Below are 20782 nucleotides of genomic sequence, written 5' to 3' on the forward strand. Positions count from 1 at the left end.
GCTCTGCTGTCCTCTTCTTCAGACATGCCTGTAGATTGTCTCTTGTGCCTGTTTCCCAAGAGGTCTTTCTTTCCTGACAAGCCCTGAGAAAGCAACTCCTGGACGGGGGTCAGTACAGCTTCTGTGTCCTGATCTGCCTTGTCTTCCAGAAAACACTGTGTTGGGAAGCAGGATACCCATACTAGGACCCTTGCTCTTTAGGTCATAAAATTTTGGTTGAGGAGCATGTGTCACATGTCACTAGATTCTGGGTAAATTCAACTGTCAGATGAAATCTAAGGGAAAAATACTTGCAAAAAACAGATAAAATAATAAAAATCCTGTTTTTAAAATAATATTTACAGCTAAAATTCTTTTGTGGATCTCGGCCATTTTTCTTTTCTTTCTTCCCTTAAGTGCCAGCATCTCCTTTTACTGACATAAGGTGGAGTTTCTTTGTCAGAGATAGCTGTCACCACCACTGTCTCCCCTGTTGCTCCTTATTTACCCAAGGGAGGCAAGGGTAGAGGGCAAAAGCTAAAACTGTTTTGCTATCCCACCCCAAGCTCAGACACCCCAGTTTTCACACAGCTTACTTATGCAAACTGTCTTCTAAATATCTATGATTAGTTTCTGGACTCTACATGGCATCATATAAAATGAGTTACCTGACCCCTGTCTTTGCTCTTTCTCAAGATACATTCATTAATATTTTTGATCTACATCTTAAGTAACAAAATCCTACCTCTGTAATACTTGTCATTGTCACTGTCTTCAGCAGACAAACAAACCACTGTTCCTGTGTAATTCTTCTCATTAGACTTATAGCTGTTGTTTTTTTGGTGACTATCTTATAGAAAAAATGCAGATCATGTTGAGCAACACCAAACACTATTCTTTATGTTTTTCAGAGACACTTTTGATATATGTTATCACAGATACTACATGAAAAGTCCTCTCAACTTACGCCACATGCTGGAAAAAAGCAGCCAACTCATTGTCTGCAAATGGATTTTTTAACAAGATGTTATATCTGACATTGCATTAATGCAAGAACTGATTAGTATGTGAATAAGAGTTACCAACAAAATGGCAGAAATTAAAATCTATTCATACTTTTGAAAGAGTGAGATGTGTAGGCACTGCACTCCTCCATTCTGTGCTCTGACACCTTCTCTCTTTCTCTTGAATAATCTAATAATAGCTGAAATTTCCACTCCAAAAAGCCCTCTGCATTAATCATTTGGTCTGTCAAGATCTCAGCTCAATTATTGTCAGTCTGCATCTTTGCTACTAGGAAATTACATTAAAAGTTACTTCAAAGTGATGTCAGAGTGCAGGAGCTGAATGGAGAAGGGGAAGTTGGGCTTCACTCTTTATCAGCAAAGCATCCTCTCCAGAACAGTGCTGAGCTGGGATGCAGTACAGTTTCCAAGGGGAAAAAAAATTAATGCAATCAATTTGCTTCACGTTTTGCCTTGTCTCAAAAATTATTGAGTCATTAATCTTAGCAATGTCATGGTGTTGTCATTCACTGAATTCAATTAACCAGGAGCACACCATTAGAAATCTGTGTATTCTTCATATGAAGTAATGGCCTTCTTGACCATAATGAGTGGAGCTCCTGATGTTGAATTAGGGGGAATTTGGGTATCCTGCTGCCTTCCTCAGAAAGCTGTGCTGTGCTGTGAGATGACTTTGTGCCCTTCTGTCACAATAACCACTGCTGAAACAGCACCGTTGCAGTGCAGAGAAATGTTCACCAAAGGAGCTGAGCATTGATGCTCAGAAGGAAAGCTAGCAGGTCTGAGGAGAAATTAGAAAAAAACAACATATGTCAAGAGGTTAATTGAGCTGAAGCTAATTTACACTGCATGAGCAAGCAGAAGTTTCTGTGATGCCGGACAAGAGTCAGATTAACATGAGACTATCAATAAAACTGCAGTGCATTAGATCAATAGATTATTAGGGGAAAAAAATCTGATCATGTCTGAGGGAACTGCCAGAACAAAAAGAAGGAATAGGAAACTTGGTTTTGTCCAGCAGGCTGAAATTATGCCACTGGGAATACTATGAAAGGCGGCATGAAGGCTTTGATGAAAGGAAAGCACTGCTGCTGACCATTAGGGATTGCTCAGGAGCAATCTTGGTGTTATCTCTGTTTCACACAAGAGCATGGTGCCAGGAATCCCAGGCTACCATTGACGGATCCTGGGCCACCTAGCGGCATGGGCTGCAGGTTATTAGTGATGATAAATGTTTGACTTCCTAAGGATGTACAGGTGGAAGATAACAGGGTTCTATGTGAGGTAATTAGTCTTGCCTGTCAGCAGAACTGATCAGCTACAGCAATGGCGATAGCATAAGGACAATAGGACTTCTGGCTTTGGTGCTGGCAGGGATGGGTGTCCGTGATCTCCCTGCCGTTCTGCAGCACTCGTGCTATCTCATGCACCAAACTTGACCTTAAATTCACCTCTTGGGCTTGGATGTTCTCTATGTGTCCTGGCTACCACATGAGACACTTTCTCAGTATCAGTGTCTCAGCTGTTTCCTAAAGTTACAAATATGATCATTGCATGTACTGGCTGCACTTCTGTAGGGTCGTGGGGCTGTCTAGAGTCACTGGTAGGCAGCATAAGTGCGCATACTGAAAGAGGGTTCAGACTCTGAAGACTTTCCTTCAAAAGAAACAGAAGTGGAGGAAGAGACAGAGTGCACAGATACACACACAGAGCATACCACAGCATGTATACATGGGACACAGTCAATTGCTAGAAAGCCAATTGCTACAAAGCCATTCAACTCAAGCTGTGATGTTAATGCACCTAAACTACAGGGTGTAGAGTGTGTTAAATCCTCAGGTGAGTAGACTCTTCTGTATGTGTATTATGTTTTCAGTGCAGCCTACTATTTAGAGAATGACTATATTCCCAGAGGAGGGCATCTGCATAGGAGCTGAATGCGCTTGAACTTCTGCTTATTATCTTTGTACCATCAACTGCCGTGTTTTCATTCTCCTGAATACACCTGTGAAGGACCAAAGGTTGCATCACAGCACGTCTACTCTTCACAAATAAGACCCACCTGTCTTTGATGTTATGGTGATGCCTTGAGTTTTTAGCTTTTATATTTTTCAGACCCTGTACTGCAGTAGAGTATAACACTGAATACCATACAGAGTGTTAGTAAGCTCTCTTCACATTTTGGTCAGACAAAACAATCCTTCCAGGCCTGAGAACCAAGGTCACCTGTGGGAGTCCAGGGCTTCCCTCTGGCTGCCCTGGAAGGCCTGGGACCCTGGCAGGGGGTCAGGAACCTCCCTTACAGAGCCCCAAGAGACACTGTCTGTGATCTCTGTCCATGGAAAAGAGTTTTCAATCTTACAGGATGAATTACCAGCTCTGAGTGTTTGATATAAGTAATAATTAAGTGTGGCACGGGTGCAAAAGTAAAATTTTAGGATTCTAGATAAGGGGTCCAAAGGGGACAAGATGGAGAAAATTTGGTGTGTCTTGTCCTTTTTCTTCTTCTTCGTGCCCTCCATGTTTCACTGTAGTGTTGGCATTTTTCTATTGGTTTAGGCTGGGGACACACTGTTCAACGTAGGTGATAGATATCAGCACATTATTGTAAATATAGCACAGGTAGTTTCTGGTATATAATGTTTGTGACATCCCACTGAGGGCAGAGCTCCACACGCTGCCCTGCAGGACAGACCTGCAGCAGGGCAGCAGAACATGTTAGAGATAAGCAAGAATAAACAACCTTGAAAATGGCACAGACGAATTATGACTTCTTCTTTGGCAATGGGGCAGTAAGACAGAGACTTCCTACAATCTTGGAATCATCAATACCACAGATTCTGACAGTCACCCTCACAGCCTCAGGCCCCGAAAAGTATAAACAAAAGTGAATTGCAGAGGAGCAAACTTGGGGAATATGACTTCATTACCTGAAACTGTAATTGGACAATTAAACCCTGATATGCAAACTTACACCTGTCTGAGAAACTCATGACCATCGTCCATCTTGGGTGTAGCCTCTGGAAGGCTTTTGCACTGCCCAAGGTGTATCTATGGAAGGCCTTTAATAAATACCTATTATGTTCTCCAACTGTCTAGCCTCTGTTCTAGGTAGCCATTCCAAGGCATCAATGGTCCAAAGAGATTAGGGCAAGTGATTCCTCACACTTGTGAGCAAGAGTTATGACTTCAGAGTTGCACAGGCAGTGGTGATGTTGCCACTGAAACTGCCCCAGTCTTGTGTTGGAAGAGGAATACCAAGACTTGTGGAGCTTTGCTGTATCCCTGGTCAGGTGTAGTCACTGGAGGGGTACTCGGGAATCAAAGTATGCATTTTCATCTCAGGTCATTTCCTGACCTCCCAGGCCAGACACAGCTTCTTTCAGAGAGCCAATCCAGAGATTAGATTCTGGTCTAGCCCGGTGCAGTAACTCAGCTCATGCTTTATATATTCACAGTGTTTCAACAGGTTTTTAATGACTTTGAGCACTGATTATTGTTCATACAGTAAACAGTTGAAGTGAGTTAACACCTTACAATTCCCCATCATTTGATTAATGATCCTTTTTTAGAGATAATTCCTTCATCAGAAGATAATAACTCACAATAGAAGATAATAATTCACAATACAAAATGTAGGGACATTAAAAGAATAGGTGATGACAATCTGGGGAGGATAAAAATGGTCTTTATTCACATAGTTGTGTCATAATTTTTAGTAGAGTTTTCAAGTATTTCAGAATACTAAGCCTGTGTATTGATGGTTTTATCACTTACAGTTTTTCTGCATTCTGCTTTTGTTCTGTCATTGATAAAATTACTCTGACTAGAACAACTAGAAGAAAAAAAAGCAACAAATGGACATATCTTAAAAATGAGCATTTTTAGTTTACTTAGTTGCACCTACCCTTGCACTTTTGATAGGTTCTCAGTTTGCAGCACGTTTTTACTGTTTTGTAAAATTTTTGACAGCATTTGCTATTATTGAAGTAGCCTTTGAGTTCTCACAGTGTGCAGCAAGAAACAGCTTTTCTCTCTGTGTGTAACCATTTTAGTTTGTTTGCTAGTTTAATTTGACTATTAAGGTGTTTAATTGGACTCTTGAGGTGTCAACAGCAGTGAGGAGCTGCCTCTGTCCACCCTGGGCCCCCTGTGGTCTTTCAGACAAAGAAGACATTGGTCTGTTCTAAGCAGAAAGCGACATCCCAGCCCAGAGTGCCACAACCAGGCTCATCACACTCTGCCTTTGTCACAGGAGGTGGTGTGATGCCTGCCACCTCCTTTTCCCTGTAGGATCCCATCTGAGGCGAGAGGAAATGGGCAAGCTGGGGTGGGGAGGAATTGAAGGGAAAGCTAGCGCCAAGGAGAGAGGGGCTGGCAAGGAGAACTGGAGTACAGCAGGAAAAGGGAGGCATGGTCTTGCAGATGAGGTGAGGGCACTGGGAAGGACAGAGATGTGTCAGGAGCTGGGGAGAGGAGAGACTGGGACTGTAGAGAGGGAGCAGAATGGGTAAAGGCACCAGCATAAGAGAAACCCAGGGAGAAGGAATTGGTGGATGGGATGGGATGGGATGGGATGGGATGGGATGGGATGGGATGGGATGGGATGGGATGGGATGGAAAGTGGATTTGGTAGAGTTGGCAAGACTGGGAAAGAGAAAGAAGCCTCATCTGCTGCAGAAATCAGAATTTTCAGGGTGAACTAGGTGTTGAACCAGAAATTAAAAGCTTATCACAAGGTTAAAGAAAGTTATCATTGTTGTAAAATATCAAATTCTGTTCTTACAATCATCAAAGAGATCCCGTGCCATGTTTGACATGCTATTTAAACTAAACCTAGCATTAGTGAATCACTGATCCTGTATTTATTTTCCTATATTTTGCTGCCTGACTTGAGATGCTGTAGCTGTCCCAGCTGCAGAGACTGACAATGGACAATGCTAGTTTGTGTTTGAATTGTCAAATATGTCCAAATCATCAGACCCTCATCGCCTCTACAAGGTGCTGAAATCAGTGCTACCTTTTGACCTTATCCTTTCTATGCCTCAGCTGGGAAACAGGATCAGACAGCTTCCACCCCTCATAGCCCTACTGTGGTGCAGAGTCACGCATAAATCCAGGTGTGAATGAGCCTGCAGGGAGGCCAGTGGCCCGTGGGACACACCACAGGGCTAGCTGGAAGCAGTGTCAGAGGATGCTGCATTGTCTTGGTCACAGAGTAAAGGAAGAGGGATGTAACAGGGCTCACCAGGAAGGCTGTAATGGGAAAAGCAGCTTGGGACTGTTGGACTAACATTCAAGAAGGATTCAAAGACTGAAGTGCTTATCTGGCAGACAGTCAGACCAGAAACACACAGCCCTCTGAGAAGGTTTTGTATTGTGAGCAGAAAAGTAGATTTCATTTGCAGAAGGCTGCACTGGAAACAGAAGCTATTGAATATCTGCCCATCAAGGGAGCACAGTCCCTATGTACAGCCACTGCAATGAGCCCATTGCAGTGGGCTTTTCTAAGATAAGAAAAGAGATGTGGGCAAGGTGATCTCAGACATGATGCATTCCCAATTACCTAAATTTTGAGCATATAATTTGATAACCTTAATATCATTTCAGTGCTACTTTTCCCTGTAAAGACTGGCATCTGAGAAATTTTTAGCACCTGACTAACACAAAAGCAGAACATATTCAGCCTCACTCTACAGGACTCTTGAAAATACAAAGACTTCAAACAAACAATTAGTCATTTATCACCTTTGGGATGGAATGAGATTAAAAGTACCACTATTGCTGAATTCCATGTTAAATTATTTAATCTCCTAAAGAAATTCTTCTTAATGATGTGGCAACAGGCTTTAAGGTGAAAAGAGTGATGATAGAAAATGAAGTCTAAAGCTGACATCTTGGGGACAAAGCAAAAACCAACCTGAAGCACTGCTTTACAGAAAAGCAAACATTTCTCTGCAGATAGTTTTCTCCTGTGACCTTTGGTATCTGGTATTAGAGATGAAATTTCTTCAGAAAGTTGCAACTATCTCACAGCAGAAAGAAAGGGATGGGTAGGTGCAAAACTGCTGCCATGTAACTAAGATATCACTGGAAATCAGGATAATTTCAGATAAAAAAAAAATAAAATTATTAGGTCAAAAGAATTTGGGATCTTTGTATCACAGGATGGCCAGCTAACTTCTCTTTGTGTCATCTGTATGTGTGGTTCCTACTAAGTGCAGAAAAAGGAAAAGAGAAGACCAGTCAATGTGGCAGCACTATGACTGCCTTTCAACATTTTTATTATAGGCAAAAAAGACTGAAAACCCACCAATAAAAAAAAGTCAAGTTGAAAAATTGCCCTGTGTGCTCAGACCACATACTTAAGTGATGATATTACAATCAGAAAGTAAACAAGATAAAGCCTGGAAGTGAGGTAAAGAAGCCAGTCATCTTGCTCTGGAATGTGGACACGGAGAGAAAAACAGTCTGCCACTGTACATCCTGCAACAGGGGTGCCACCCCTCTATCAAGTAACTTCCCAGGAGCTGAGAGGGACACAGCAAGGGATGTATAAAACGTCCCCAGATTTGTAGGTGAGTGGGGTTATTTCTGATGGCCTCTCTGGAACATGCAGCAGCTGCAGTTGGGCATTTGCCACCACATTCCTTTCCTCCTATTCTACAGGCTTCAGTTTCAGCCAGTCATAAAATGAGACCAATCCAGCATATATTTTTTTTTAGCACCATTGTCCTGGGTTCAGCTGAGATAATTTTCTTCCTAGTAGCTGGTACAGTGCTGTACGTCGTAGTCAGTATGAGAATAAGGTTGATAACACATGGATGATTTAGCTGTAGCTCAGTAGTGCTTACCCCAAGTTAAGGACTTTTCAGCTTCCCATACTCTGTCAGCCAGCAGGGGCACAATGAGCTGGGAGGAAACATAGCCAGGAGAGCTGACCCAAGCTGGCCAAAGGGATACAGAACATAATGCCCAGTAAATAAACTGTGTGGGAGTTGTCCAGGAGGAGCCCATCACAGTTTTGGGCATCAATCTGTGGGTAGTGAGCAACTGTATTGTACATCACTTGCCTCTCTTGGGTTTTATTCCTCTATTTTTTTGTCTGCCTCTAAATTACTGTTATTAATCTAATTTAATTTCATTTGATTTCCTTTGATTTCAATTATTAAACTGTTCATATTGCATTGATCCTTTTCTCTCTGATTCCTCCCCCGATCCCACCAGGGCGGGGGTGGGGGAATGGGCAGATAGCTGCATGGTACTTAGTTGCTATCTGGGGCCAAATCACATAACCATTTATACCTATAGTTTGTGAATAACAGGGAACACCAGGGATACCACCACACAAAACAAAGCAGTTAAAACACTCTGCCCATCCTTCCAGCTCTGGAAAAAAGATAAATATCATGGCATTTAGTGAAGAGGCAACACAGTCATAATAATGAAGTACTTATTTTTTAAGGCAGTCATTGAAAATAAGTAGTTCACAAGTGAAATAGGTGGGACTAAACACATTAGGCACACAAACCTAGTAACACTAATTAAGCTTATATTCCTAGGAGGAAGAATGTAATAACAGATGACAAGAATTTTTTTTCAAACAATAGCAAATTGTTAAGAGATCCTTAAGCAGAGTAATACAGCACATGAGTGATCCCATCTCTTACTTATTTCCTGGCAAACTGAATTAAGTTTAATAGATACAAAAGGCTGCAAGCAGATACATGATCTTCCTCTGTGGTTATGTAAGCAGAGTTTGACTTTACAGTAACCTGTGCACTTCAGCAGGGACTAAGCAAAATTCAGCTATGATTCCAGTTGCAAAAAAAGGGGGAAAAATGCAAATTTGATAAGGAATTATAGAATGGTTTGGGTTGGAAAAGACTTAAAGGTGTCTAGTTCCAAATTCCCTGCAATGGGCAGGGACATCTTCCACTAGACCAGGTTATCCAGCCTTGTCTAAACACTTTCAGGGATAGGGAATCCACAGTTTCTCTGGGCAGCCTGTTCCTGTGCCTCATCAGCCTCACAGTAAAGGATTTCTTCCTAATATCCAATTTAAACCTATTCTTTTTCAGTTTAAAGCCATTCCTCTTGTACTGTCACTACATGCCCTTGTAAAAAGTCCCTCTCCATCCTTGTAAGCCCAGTTGAGGTACTGTGAGGCCACAGTAAGGTCATCTCAGACACTTTTCTTCAGGTTGAACAACCCCAAACCTGCTATTGGAGAGGTGTTCCAGCCCTCTGATCCTCTGCCTGGCCCTCCTCTGGAGTGACTCCAAGTGGTCAATGTCCTTTTTGTTGGGGGAATCAGAGCTGGACACAGTACTCCAAGTGAGGTCCCACAAGAGCAGAGTAGAGAGGGAAAATCTCCTCCTTTGATCTGCTGGTCATGCTGCTTTTGATGCAGCTCAGCCTTCTGGGCCACAGGTGTGATTTTGTGGCTTTATGTTGAGCTTCTCATCTATCAACATCCCCAAATTGTTCTCAAGTGGGCTGCTTTCAATCCATTCTCCATCCAGCCTGTATTTGTGCTTGGAATTGCCCTGGCCCAGGCACAGAACCTTGTACTTGGCCTTGTTAAACTTTTATGAGATTTTCACAGCCCCACATCTCAAGCCTGTCGTGGTACATCTGGATGGACCCTTTCCCTCCCCCATCCTGACCCCAGCGCACAGTCTGGTGCCATCAGCAAACTGCTGAAGGAGCACTCTATCCCATCTGCTCCCTGATCCTGCCAGGCACAGAGGTGAGACTGACCTGCCTGTAGTTCCCTGGGTCTTCCTTTTTCCCTTTTTAAATGGGTTATATTTCTCATTTTCCAGGGGAAACATTTCCTTATTAACCCCCTTTGAAATAAGCCTGGGGGCAGATTCTACCAAAGAAGATGGCTCCAGCTCCCTGGCTCCAGCTGAACTTTCAGTTGTCTAAAGGCTGCAGATCTGGCTGAGCGTTTTGCAGCCCATGTAATCCTTCCAAACCATCCTTGAAGCTCCAAATAAAAGTAAAAGCAGCAGCTTTACAGCTCTTCCCCTGCCTTTGTATGTGCTCCTCGATTAGTATGTGCAAAGTATAAATAGTGGAAATCAAATAAATTAATTTAGTTTTTCGAAAGTCAGTGGAAATCTGCTGGTGGCCCATGTGAGGTTTCATGTCAGGAAGTTTCACCATCTCCAAAGCTGGGGCACAGGGGATTATTTCCTTTTTGAGGGTAATATTTTAGTGAGGCTGAGTCAGAATGTGACCTGCTCTAGAAAAGAAATCAGAAGGAAAAATGGAACAATGCTCCTGTATTAGTTGCTAACACATTTGGTTCCCTTGTTAAAGACATATGAGTGCTCAGAGTGGCACTTGCATATGAACAGTACCTGCAAGGTTCATCCAGGAGCAGAAGTTGGCCTTCTGGAGATCAGGCCATCATTAGTGTCCCAATCTCCCACCACCTTTCAATAAACTGCTAGAAAAGCTCTGTGTGTCCTGAGGGTAAATTTTCCCTCTGCAGATTCTTCAGGAAAACTTCTCTTGTTTATACTGTCATTCAAAGGCATCAAGCTAGAAAGACCTAGGCTTCATCCATAAGTTATCAGTACAATTTAAATTTCTTTTTTAAGGAAACAAAACCAAGAGTCTGTTTTAACCTCAAGTGCTTCTGACTCTCATATCTGTATTCAGTGCACTGGCTCTGAACTTGTAAATAGCTACTCCACAGAGTCATAACAGAGAGAGATTTGAATTTTTCCTTTTTTTTTTTTTCCCTCGGCTAACATAAAATGTCCTAAAGTCACGGGCCATAGAACTTCTGATTAATGTGTGCAGAATAGGTTGCCTTAGTGCCATAAAGAAACCAAAATCAATTACTGAGCAACTAAATTAACACTTTAGCTTTTAGATAAATATGTAAATTCAATTCTTGATTAAAATAGGAACTTCAGCATCTTTCCCCAGTGGCCATTACAAACCCAAACACCTGCAATGCTGCTGTGCCTCGCTTCTATAGTGACCATCTGTGACCTGGCTGGGTCAAGATTCACAGCAGAGAAGAAGTCACAACTGACAAAAAAACAAAGGCTTTATCCCTGCTTAACAGCCTTGGAGAGGAGAAGGAAAGCGGGTGACAGGCTTGCTGCTGTCATGAGTGAGCATAATTGTAAATACCTTGACAGGCAGAATCTGAGATTTTGACAGATGTAATACAGCTGCAAAGCCAGTAATAACTGAGTGTTAAACCCCTGTAGAGAGGGCACAGCCCATCTCTGCTGGCATACTCCTTATCCTCTCTCCCCCACCCTGCCTTTGTAAGATCTTCTTTGTGGTTTTTAGCTTTTTCTTCATTTTGTGCTTTCCCCCCATCCCCCTCTCCCTCTTGGGAGCCGGCAGTTTGGGCCCTTCGATTCTTCACGGTTCATTGGGTCTGCTTTGCAAGGCTTCATTCCTCCACATCAAACAAAGATTGCGAGGAGGAGAGCAGAGGCTATAGAAAGGAGGTTACATCAGGCATGTTGTAGACAGAACCGAAATGTGTTTGTAACATTGCCAGATGGATGGACAGCCCCTGCACAGCAGGGACTCTCGAAAGCAGATTCAAAGTCATACATACCAGAGGGTGGGGAGGGGGACAGAGAGGTGGGATGTCAAATTTCCATAAATTTCCATGAGCTTGCTGTCATTTCTGCCTAGCATGTTACTAGCAGCATATTACAAGGCTTTCCTGCAATAGTCCTGCCTATTAAAAGGGTATCCTGACCTAGTTGCTTCATTCCCCCCGCCCCCCACCCCCCCCACTAAAAAAAAATGAAACACACATTGTAGAAAGATTGTAGAGGCTTCCTGGAGCTGGTGAGAAGCATTCCCTGTCATGGTTTGCTTGTTTGTGCTTGTTGCAGTTGCTGTTCTAAGCCATGCAAAACAATTAAACAACTACAAACAGGGATATCCCTGTCACTCTTTGAGCTTATCGAGGGCTTGATTCAACACCATCCAGACACAAAGGAATATGTTGTAAAGAGGCAGCTGCTTGTCACACTGGCAAGTTGTACAGATGCACAAGTTCATATTGCTCCAGTGCCTATGGCCACAGCCCTGGCTGGATGCCCATAGGGCCAAACACTGTGAAAAAGTCCATGAGGAAGAGTGTGGACAAGGAAGCTCCCATTGTAAGCACATCTGAACAAGCGGCATCATTATGAATAGCAAATAAGAGCATTCAGCATTGGTTATAAAAGTGACTTTCAGCAATGGCCAGTCCTCCGTACTTCTGTCTGAGCTCCAGGGAAGAAGCAGCCTCACAAAATCTGGTCTGTCTTTGACATGGTGGGTAACAAGCCCAGCCCTCCATCCCACCACCCCCACACTACCCCCATCAGCTTTGCTCTATAGGAAACCAAAGGGATACCTCTGCCCAGGAAGCCGTGAGGATGGGGGTTTCAAAGTAGGATTTACTCTAAGCATGCATTTTTCAGTGTTTCAAAGTGTGCAGCAGTGACTGAGTCCCAGTTGGACAGATGCACTACTTTGCAGTCTGCACTGAAGGCTGAGCAATGCCCTGCCTGGCCCAGCAGCTGAGGCTTGTAAGGGACAATCAGAAATCTCCCGTCCCTTCTGCAAATTCCATGATACCAACCCCCATGGAGGAGCCTGCTCTCCTCTGCCCTGAGAAGCCAATGTCAGCAGCACTTTCTCACACCAAGTCACAGCTCCTTCACTGGCCTTTCAGGATGATGGTTAGGGAGCAAGTTTTTCTAATTCACATTCCCCAGAACAATGTAAGGTGTGTCCTAAATCACATCTGCCAACCTTAGGCTCTACAAGTTCTTATGTCAACCGAGCCTTCCTGAGTTGTGATGTCAAGAGGGAGATGGTTTAGCTGCTTAGCTGAAATGCTCCCAGTACTCAGAAAAGCTCAGATAGATTCTCAGCCATTGAATGTTGCCCTTAATTGGAAAGATACATTGGGAGAATTCATTTTCTTAATGTTTGTGCCCAAGAAGGGCAAGACATTTTTTTTTAGGAATTCCTGTCTTAGAAGGTTTGATCAGTTTTTTAGTACCCAAAAGTAGTATAAGTTTATGTCTACCTATTATTCACTTCAAAATCAAATATAGTTCAATGCACTTAGTCTATCTACTTACAAAAGTGTGCTGGTTTCAGCTGGGATAGAGTTACTTTTCTTCCCAGTGGCAAGTCAGGGCTCTGTTTTGGATTTGTCCTGAACACAGGCTTGATATTACAGTGATATTTTTGTTATTGCTGAGCAGGGCTTACAAAGAGCCACAGTCTTTTCAGCCTTTTGTATGGCCACATTGGTGAGGAAGTTTGGGGTGCATGGGAGTCTGGGTGGGGACACAGCCAGGACAGCTGACCCAAAATGACCAAAGGGATGGTCCAGACCATATGACATCGTCCTCAGTGTATAAAGTGGGGAAGAATAAGAAAGGGGGGGACATTTGGAATGATGATGCTTGTCTCCCCAAGTAGCCATTACATATGATGGCCCAGCTCTACTGGAGATGGCTGAGCACCTGCCTGCCCATGGGAAGCAGTAAATTAATTCTTTGTTTTGCTTTTCTTATGTGCATGGCTTTTGCTTTTCCTATTAAGCTGTCTTTATCTCATCCCATGAGTATTTTAGCTTTTACCATTTCTGTTCTCTCCCTTATCTCTCTGGTGGAGGAGTGAGTGAGAGGATGTTTGGGGCTTGATGGCTGGCTGGGTTTAAGACACAACAAAAAGCTAACCTACTTTTGAGATAACTTTTCCTGTCTTATGCCAGTGACAACTATGAGTGCATGTATGTGTTTGAGATTAGCCAAACTCAGCCAGTTCTTTAGTGGGAAAAAAATAATCTTGTTCCTTCTCATACCACTGTCTACCTTTCTGCTCCTACTGCCACTTCCTGCTCCAGCAGCTGAAGGCCATAAAATTTTCACAGAATTCACAGAATCCTCAAAAATTTACAAGACAGGCCTGAAGACAACAGGTCTTGTGGCTTGAGAGGGGTCAGCTGCCCAGACTCCCACATGCTCTGACACATAGCAAGTGCTTAGCTGCTGCTGCACCACTTCAAGGTGCCTAAAATAGGACCTTCCCTCAGAAGCAAAGGCAGTGGCAGAGAATGAGCAACAGCATCAGAATGAGCCTGGTTTTGCTTTTACACACAGTGGCTTTCCATTGCTTTTCTAAAGGCACTTCTTGTCTCTGTGGCACTCTTTAAAACAAGGAGCACTGGCCCCTCAAATGACTTCAGATGCTGCCGAAACATTTGTCACCGAATGTTAAAGCTGTTGTTTAATCACTTTACTCACAGCCAGATTCCTCTTTTTGCTTATAGAAATTTCTGCAGTCTGGTATGTGTTTTCAGGCAAGATCAAGCTGTTTTCCAGCAAAAAGGTCTTTTCAAATCTGCAGTCATGTCTTATTTGAACTCCAGCTGGGCTCCTTTCTGAGTGCAACTTGTCATGGTCTACAACACGTCTCTTTCTGTAGCTGCTGTTTTACCCCCTCATTTGAATCTGACTCTGAGCTCCTCCCATTCTGTGTCCACATCACCTCCTGGTAGGAAGTGCTGGGAAATGGGGGCCACCACGACCACACTGTGCTTGGTTTTGTTGTAATGCAGAGAAGGCATCAGGGCACCACGTTACATCACGCTGTGTTATGTTATGTTGTGCTCTGCTCTGCTGTGTTGTGTTACGTTGTGCTACAAGCAGAACGCTGCAGCCATCTGTGCCGAGCTACAGCCAGGAATTGTATGATGCCATGCACGACAGACAGCTGGTTCGCCCAAATATCTGGTGAATACTTGACAGTCTGCTATGACTAGTTACTGTCTACCACTCTTTCCTACCTTCATTCACTGGTTAAATGCCAGTAATAAATCAAGTTAACATTTCTGGGAATTATAATTTTTGAGACTTTTTTATTTCACAGCTCCACATTGTCTGATTTTGCAAGCTAAATGACCAGTCCAGGGTCTCTCTTATCCTACTGTCATGCATGTGACATGCCTATTTTTTTTGTGTTGTATGTAGGTTTGATTTTTGTTGGGTTTTTTCCCCCTTGTCACCTAAAACAAGGAAAGTCAATGAAAAAAATCTGCCTGGTAAAGGTTAAGAATCTTCCAGTGACTGTTTAAATAATATTTTTTCTTCTTCCTATCTTCTAAATATATTTAAAAAACCCTTCCCCTTATTCCAGTGGGTATCAAGTATAGAAGTAAATCTTCACTGATGCTTACAATAAATGCTTTCTAGGAAATGTCAGGTCGCTCTGACTAGGAAATGACAGTTCTTCCCAGGATGTCTTTAGAATGTTCAGGGTAAGAAAAACTAGATGGGAAAGCCCAGGTACACTCCAAGATTTAATGCAGCATTGCCAACAGACAATCTAGTGTTTGGGGGCTGAGTACAGCCCATTTTCACTGCATGCAGACATAGTTTACAGAACACTGTTTGCTCAATTATCTACTATTGCCCTTTTTGCCTCTATTCACAAAGGGAAATAAAACAGGAAAAAAAAAATCTGCATACAAACAAGTTAGACACCGATGCAGTAACAGGATGTGTAAGATGACTGCTGAGAGTAGGTAATTTCAGAGCTCACAGATAGAATAATCTGTTAATTTACATATGGCACTACCCAGCAGTAGTGGTAGGTGTGGATGGATAAAATGAAGTATAAAAGAAAAACAAAAGAAAAAAAAAGCAAATTTTGCATTAAGTTTGACCGTGTCAGCCGACCAAAGGGACCCAGAAGAGCAAGTCACAGTCAGGTCAGGCAGCAGAAGGGGATGCTCAGCACCCAGCCACTGCTATCTACTACTGCCTGCACTGGTCTCCTCAGCCAGGGGTGATCAGACAGGGAGCAACATTTCTTTCCATCTGCTAGCAGATCCACATCTCACAGGAGAAGACTTTTTTCCTCTCCCCAAATTTGGATTAATCCTGCTTGAAAAAAAAATCATGGAGTCTACCAATTTATTCTGATTAGTTATGTGTACAGACAAAACAGTCACGGGACAGGGAATGATAGACAGATCATACATAGATGGGTTCCAAAGCCCTAGGTTTGGAAGATCTCAGCTCCTATTGAAATCACTGGGATTTAGGCATCTATTTCTACTTGGAGGTAATGAACCAAAGTATGTCCTGCATCTCCCACAGTTAAAAGAATTCCAAAACAGGAACAGGGCTGTAAAGCTTAATTTCTAAAAGCAGCAGTGTACCCTGTCAAAAACCTCGTGTTGTATTTCATTTGGTGGCTGCTCCAGAAATACTCTTAGCAGCTGTTGCAGCATCTTGGTTGGGATTCCTCTCACCTAACTTTAGTCTGCCCAAGTGAGGCCTCCGATCTGAATTTGATCCCTTGGCCACCCCCACAGCCAGGCAGCTCCTCCAGATGGTGACTCAGAACTCAGAAAATTTAGTAAGGGGAATTTCTGTGGCTTTGTAGTGGAATCTGCTTCAAACTACTGGTTTATAAAACCCTGCTCTGAGAAAACACCCTTTGCCCCATTAAATATCACTACATTTTGTTACATGGAGTGTGACACACACAGTAACCTTGATATAAAATAAAATTATTGTGTTTACTATTTGAGATTGCAACTGCTAAGGAGCAGTGAACCAGCAGGGATCTGGCTGAGGATGGCCCCTGAGAGCAGGGTGCTGAGCTCCTAGGGGTTCCCAGGCACCCAAGAACAGAAAGTAACTAATGCTGTGGCCTCATTTTTGTCTCCAAGAATTAGGAGGAACAGAGCAGGATGCTTTTTATTTCAACAGCATTATTATTTTTTAATTGAGGGTAACAAAACCTGTAGTATCACACTAGCTAGGGATGGAGTCTTTGGCATTACTGTAAAAAGGCCTTTCCTGGGCACAGGGGAGAAAAGGAGGAGGGAGGAAATTGCTCTCTGGAGCCCGTGGCACCCTCCTAGCATTGCAGAAGCCCATCTGGGGCAGCCCAGGGAGACTAAAGAAATGCAGCCACTTCCTCAAGGAGCACTGGTGAAGTCCTCCATGCCCCAGCTTTGTCACATTAGCAAGCTCTGCTTAAAAACAGCTTATGCCTCTACATAAAACACAGACCTCCCAAAACATTAAGCTCCTTCAACTCTGGGTAAAAAGCTATGTCTAGAATGTGCAAAATTGAATTCTTTATTCTGCAGAGACATTGGGGAAAAAAAAAATGAGATTAAGACAAGCACCAAGACTTTTAGTAGTGTGGTAGGCTAAGCTATTAACCTGGGCTGCTACTGTTGTAACTGTGTATGAGGATGGGATATTTCTGCTCATTCAGGCCACCTGAAGTAGGTAATTTAATTCACCAGTGTGGTAGTCAAAGCTGTAATTAATCTTCTGACTTGCAACTGTGGTGAATGCTCGTCAGCTGTCTCTAGTGATAAGGTGCTTCTGCATGGGGGTGAGGAAAAAGATTGGTCTTGCTGGGAAGTGAGGTTGGTCTTCATTGACTTTGGGTGCCTGCTATAGATGCTGAGAGGTGCAAGTACAGTTTTCTGGATTGGGCTTCATATATCTCTGCAAAAAATTACTGGTGAGTGTTTATATGCTAAACGCTTGTGCAGCAGCTTGGCTACAATTAGCAGAACAGAGCATGGTAAAAGCTGGCTGCTAGAAGTGTTTGTGTCCTTTCTAATTGTATCTGAGCATGCCTTTAGGTGCCTGATTGGTAAAGTTCTTTGAAAAGTGTTACTTTCAGAGGAGGCAGTTGTGTTTTTGCTTGTTGAAGCTCTGATATTTAAGTTTGCAGTAGAGTTAAATTTGAGAGTAGTCTTATTCTAGTCAGGCTTTTTGTGACTAGTGAGGTCTGGGCACCTATCCCTTTTGCTAGGAGGGACTGTTCCTAGCTATGCTGAAATAAGTCTGCTGGAAGAGCTGTTCTTACTTTGGCCTGAGGTGACTTCTCATTTCCCCTCTGAAAAGGGAATTGCTCCTTTTGAACTACTTTTTAATTTCAGCTTTTAGATCTCTTTCATGTGAAAAGGCTGTGTCCTCCTGGGACACAGTATTTCCCTTTCCTCAAACCCCAGCTCCTACAACCTCTCCAGATGGTGCTGCTTCAAGAAACCAGCTCTTTCTCTATGGGTGAAGAGGGATCTCAATCTGTTTCTCAGTAAAAATTCCCCCTCATTCTTGGGGGTCTGCCTGTGTAAATGGTGTGAGCCCCTCTGTATTAGCCCATGGCCATGCTCCAGAGGGGCATTTCCAAAAAGACTTTAGACTGGGGAAGGAGAGGCAGAGAGCTGCTGGGGTGTGACCACTATCACAGCTGTGCTGTGCGTATCTCAGCTTTGTGCTGTGGCTTCTACTCTGTTGGCAATTGAATTGAAATCAAAACATAACTGTATTGCTCTGATGCTCTGGCTGCTAAATAGTGCATTGTGAATAAATCAGTGTTATTTCACAGAATCGCTTTAATGTGGCAGAATTGCAGCAATCAGGGTTTAAAGTTAGATTTAAGAGTATCTGGTAAAGAACCTGATTGGCATTCAAAGGAAAACTGCTTTTGTTCATTCTTTTTGCAAGAGGGGGTCAGAACCACCCAGAGGAATTAGCAGCATGTGATGGCCAGGGTAACTCCTCATTCCTGCTCTGCCCCTGATTTTCATCCGGTAGTCTTTATCTAGACAATTTTGCTTCATGCCATTTTTTAGCCCGAGTTTTAAGAACATTTATTTCTTTGGTTCCCTAGTTCCGTGTGAGTCTGCTAATTTCACTGTATAAAGAGCTACATGGGCAATAAAGTACCTTGCCCAGCTCGATGCCAAACCAGCCATGTTGAAGGAAAGGAAGTGGAGTTGCTCCATAGCCAAAACTGCAGGGTTCTTGTTGGAAAGATGCAGTAAGATTTAAACAGTCCCTCAAGGTAGCCATGTCTTGTCTTCTACCAGGATAAATGATGCCCCATTGCTGCTATTGATGTCCGCTCTGTGTTGATCTTGGGTGCATCCCATCCTGTGTTTGCTACTGTCCCCATAATGCATTTTCACCATCTGCTCCAGCCTTTAACCAGACCATGCTCTACAAGCCTTGAACAAAAGAATTAGCCTACCCAGATCCTAACCCCCTTTACCAGAGAGGGGGTAAGGAGAGAAAGAGATTGGTCTAGAGAAGTCTATCTTAAAAATAAAAACCCCTCAAGAGGTTGTTATAGCTGGTTGGCTTGTGAGGGAAATGTGTACTCCAGGTGTGGCAGGTTGGGGTGGGCAGGGAGGGATACTGACTCTCCTGACTTATAGAAATGATAATGGGCATCAGGTGAGCATTTGGTGATGAAGCCTGATCCTCAAGCAGCTGCTTAACAAAATTTCTGGCTTCATATTTCTAGCAATGCAAATGGTGACCAGGAAGGTTGATCAGGGCAACCTGAATTTGGTTTTGAATTCCAGCTTATCTTCCAGTATTCTGTTTAAAACACTAGTTTTTCAGGCAGGTTGAGTGTCTGTGATATCAAGATAATTGAATTTGTCAGGTTTTGGAACCTCTGGAAACTTTCACCACAAGGCCATGGATCCGGGACTTTTTTTTTTCCCCTCCCTTTATTAAAGCCATAATATTTTTTTCTTTTTTTCTCCACGGTCTGAAATGAGCACAAAGCGTTTCCATGTAGGAGCAACTGACAGAAAGAAAGTAGTCAAGGCTCAGGCATATTGTGGGCACTCACGTTTTAATGACCTCTAGTAAATGGTCCTGTGAACAATCAACAAAAATACAATTGTTTTTTCAACCTCTTTAAAGATGGTCGAAAAAAACCCAACCTCAACTTGCTCATTTGAAAATGTTTTTTCTCTGCTGGGCATATGCTAATTAGGATTTTGCAGGTTCTATCAAGAGTTATTCAAGTTTTATGCAGAACTGCCTTCAACTTCTCTAAAGTCACATTAGTATTGCCAATCAAAAATAAGGTCTGTGGTTAGATGTGCCCCCTCAAAAATCATACAATGTCACATTTCTATTGTTTTAAGGTAGAGATAATAGATACCTGTGACAACCTGATTTATACATTCGTTAACAGACAAGGATGCACTAAGGTTTGGTTTAATTTTGGGGTTTCTTAGTTGCATCCATGGAAGTTGTATAAAAGAACCTTTCTGTGTCAGCATGTGAAAATTTATTCTGGTTTTTGTAATGGAAAGGATAGTCTGTAGTTTGAGATCTTGCTGTGGTATTTTGACACTAATCTGCTTCAATCTAGATCAGGCAAAATGAATTTCTTGTTTGTGATCCTTAGGACAAATCTGTTGCCACTTATAACTGCCTGTATGACAACTTCAGTGTAAAAGGCCTTTATGCTTCACAGCCTGGTTAAAGACACTGAGAATAGGGGTTTTGGGTTTCTTTTTCCTATTCTTGGACTAAGGAGTTAAATCTGTTCTTGAGATCTGGCTATGCATAACACTAAGGTATTTCTTTCTCTGCCCAAAGTTAACCTGCTTGTACTGGAGCATTGCGTGCTTTGAAATATGCACTGTTAACTTCAATGCTATTCCCAAGGGGAAAAAAAAAAGTGTAAGGCAAAATTGGCAATTACTGGAGTGTTATATTGGACCATGTACAGAATTTCTTGCACCAGTTATTCCTGACATTCCCCTCATGTGAGTAAAGAGGGGTGGAGAGAGCACACAGGGAAGTAAAGTTTTGCCTTATCAGACTTCCTGTACAACTTCAAAGCAGTATGACAGAGAGTTTCCAGAGATCTTTTAGGTCAGCAGTTTTCAAAGTCTTTCTGAAACACCTTGCCTATAACAGCTGTACAACTTG

The 20782-nt window shown here is 42.8% G+C and overlaps 1 protein-coding gene across 1 annotated transcript in view; it reads right to left on the reverse strand.

Moving 5' to 3' along the window:
• Nucleotides 1–20782, reverse strand: part of DISC1 (DISC1 scaffold protein) — a 228949-nt gene continuing 208167 nt past the window's right edge. The window contains exon 14 of the mRNA XM_085576797.1: nucleotides 1–20782. This exon is cut by the window's right edge and continues 21434 nt beyond it. The gene's annotated coding sequence lies outside the window, so the exon portion shown is untranslated.

This window comes from Lonchura striata, chromosome 3 (genome assembly GCF_050655825.1).
Source record: "Lonchura striata isolate lonStrDom1 chromosome 3, ASM5065582v1, whole genome shotgun sequence".
Lineage (NCBI taxonomy): Eukaryota > Metazoa > Chordata > Aves > Passeriformes > Estrildidae > Lonchura > Lonchura striata.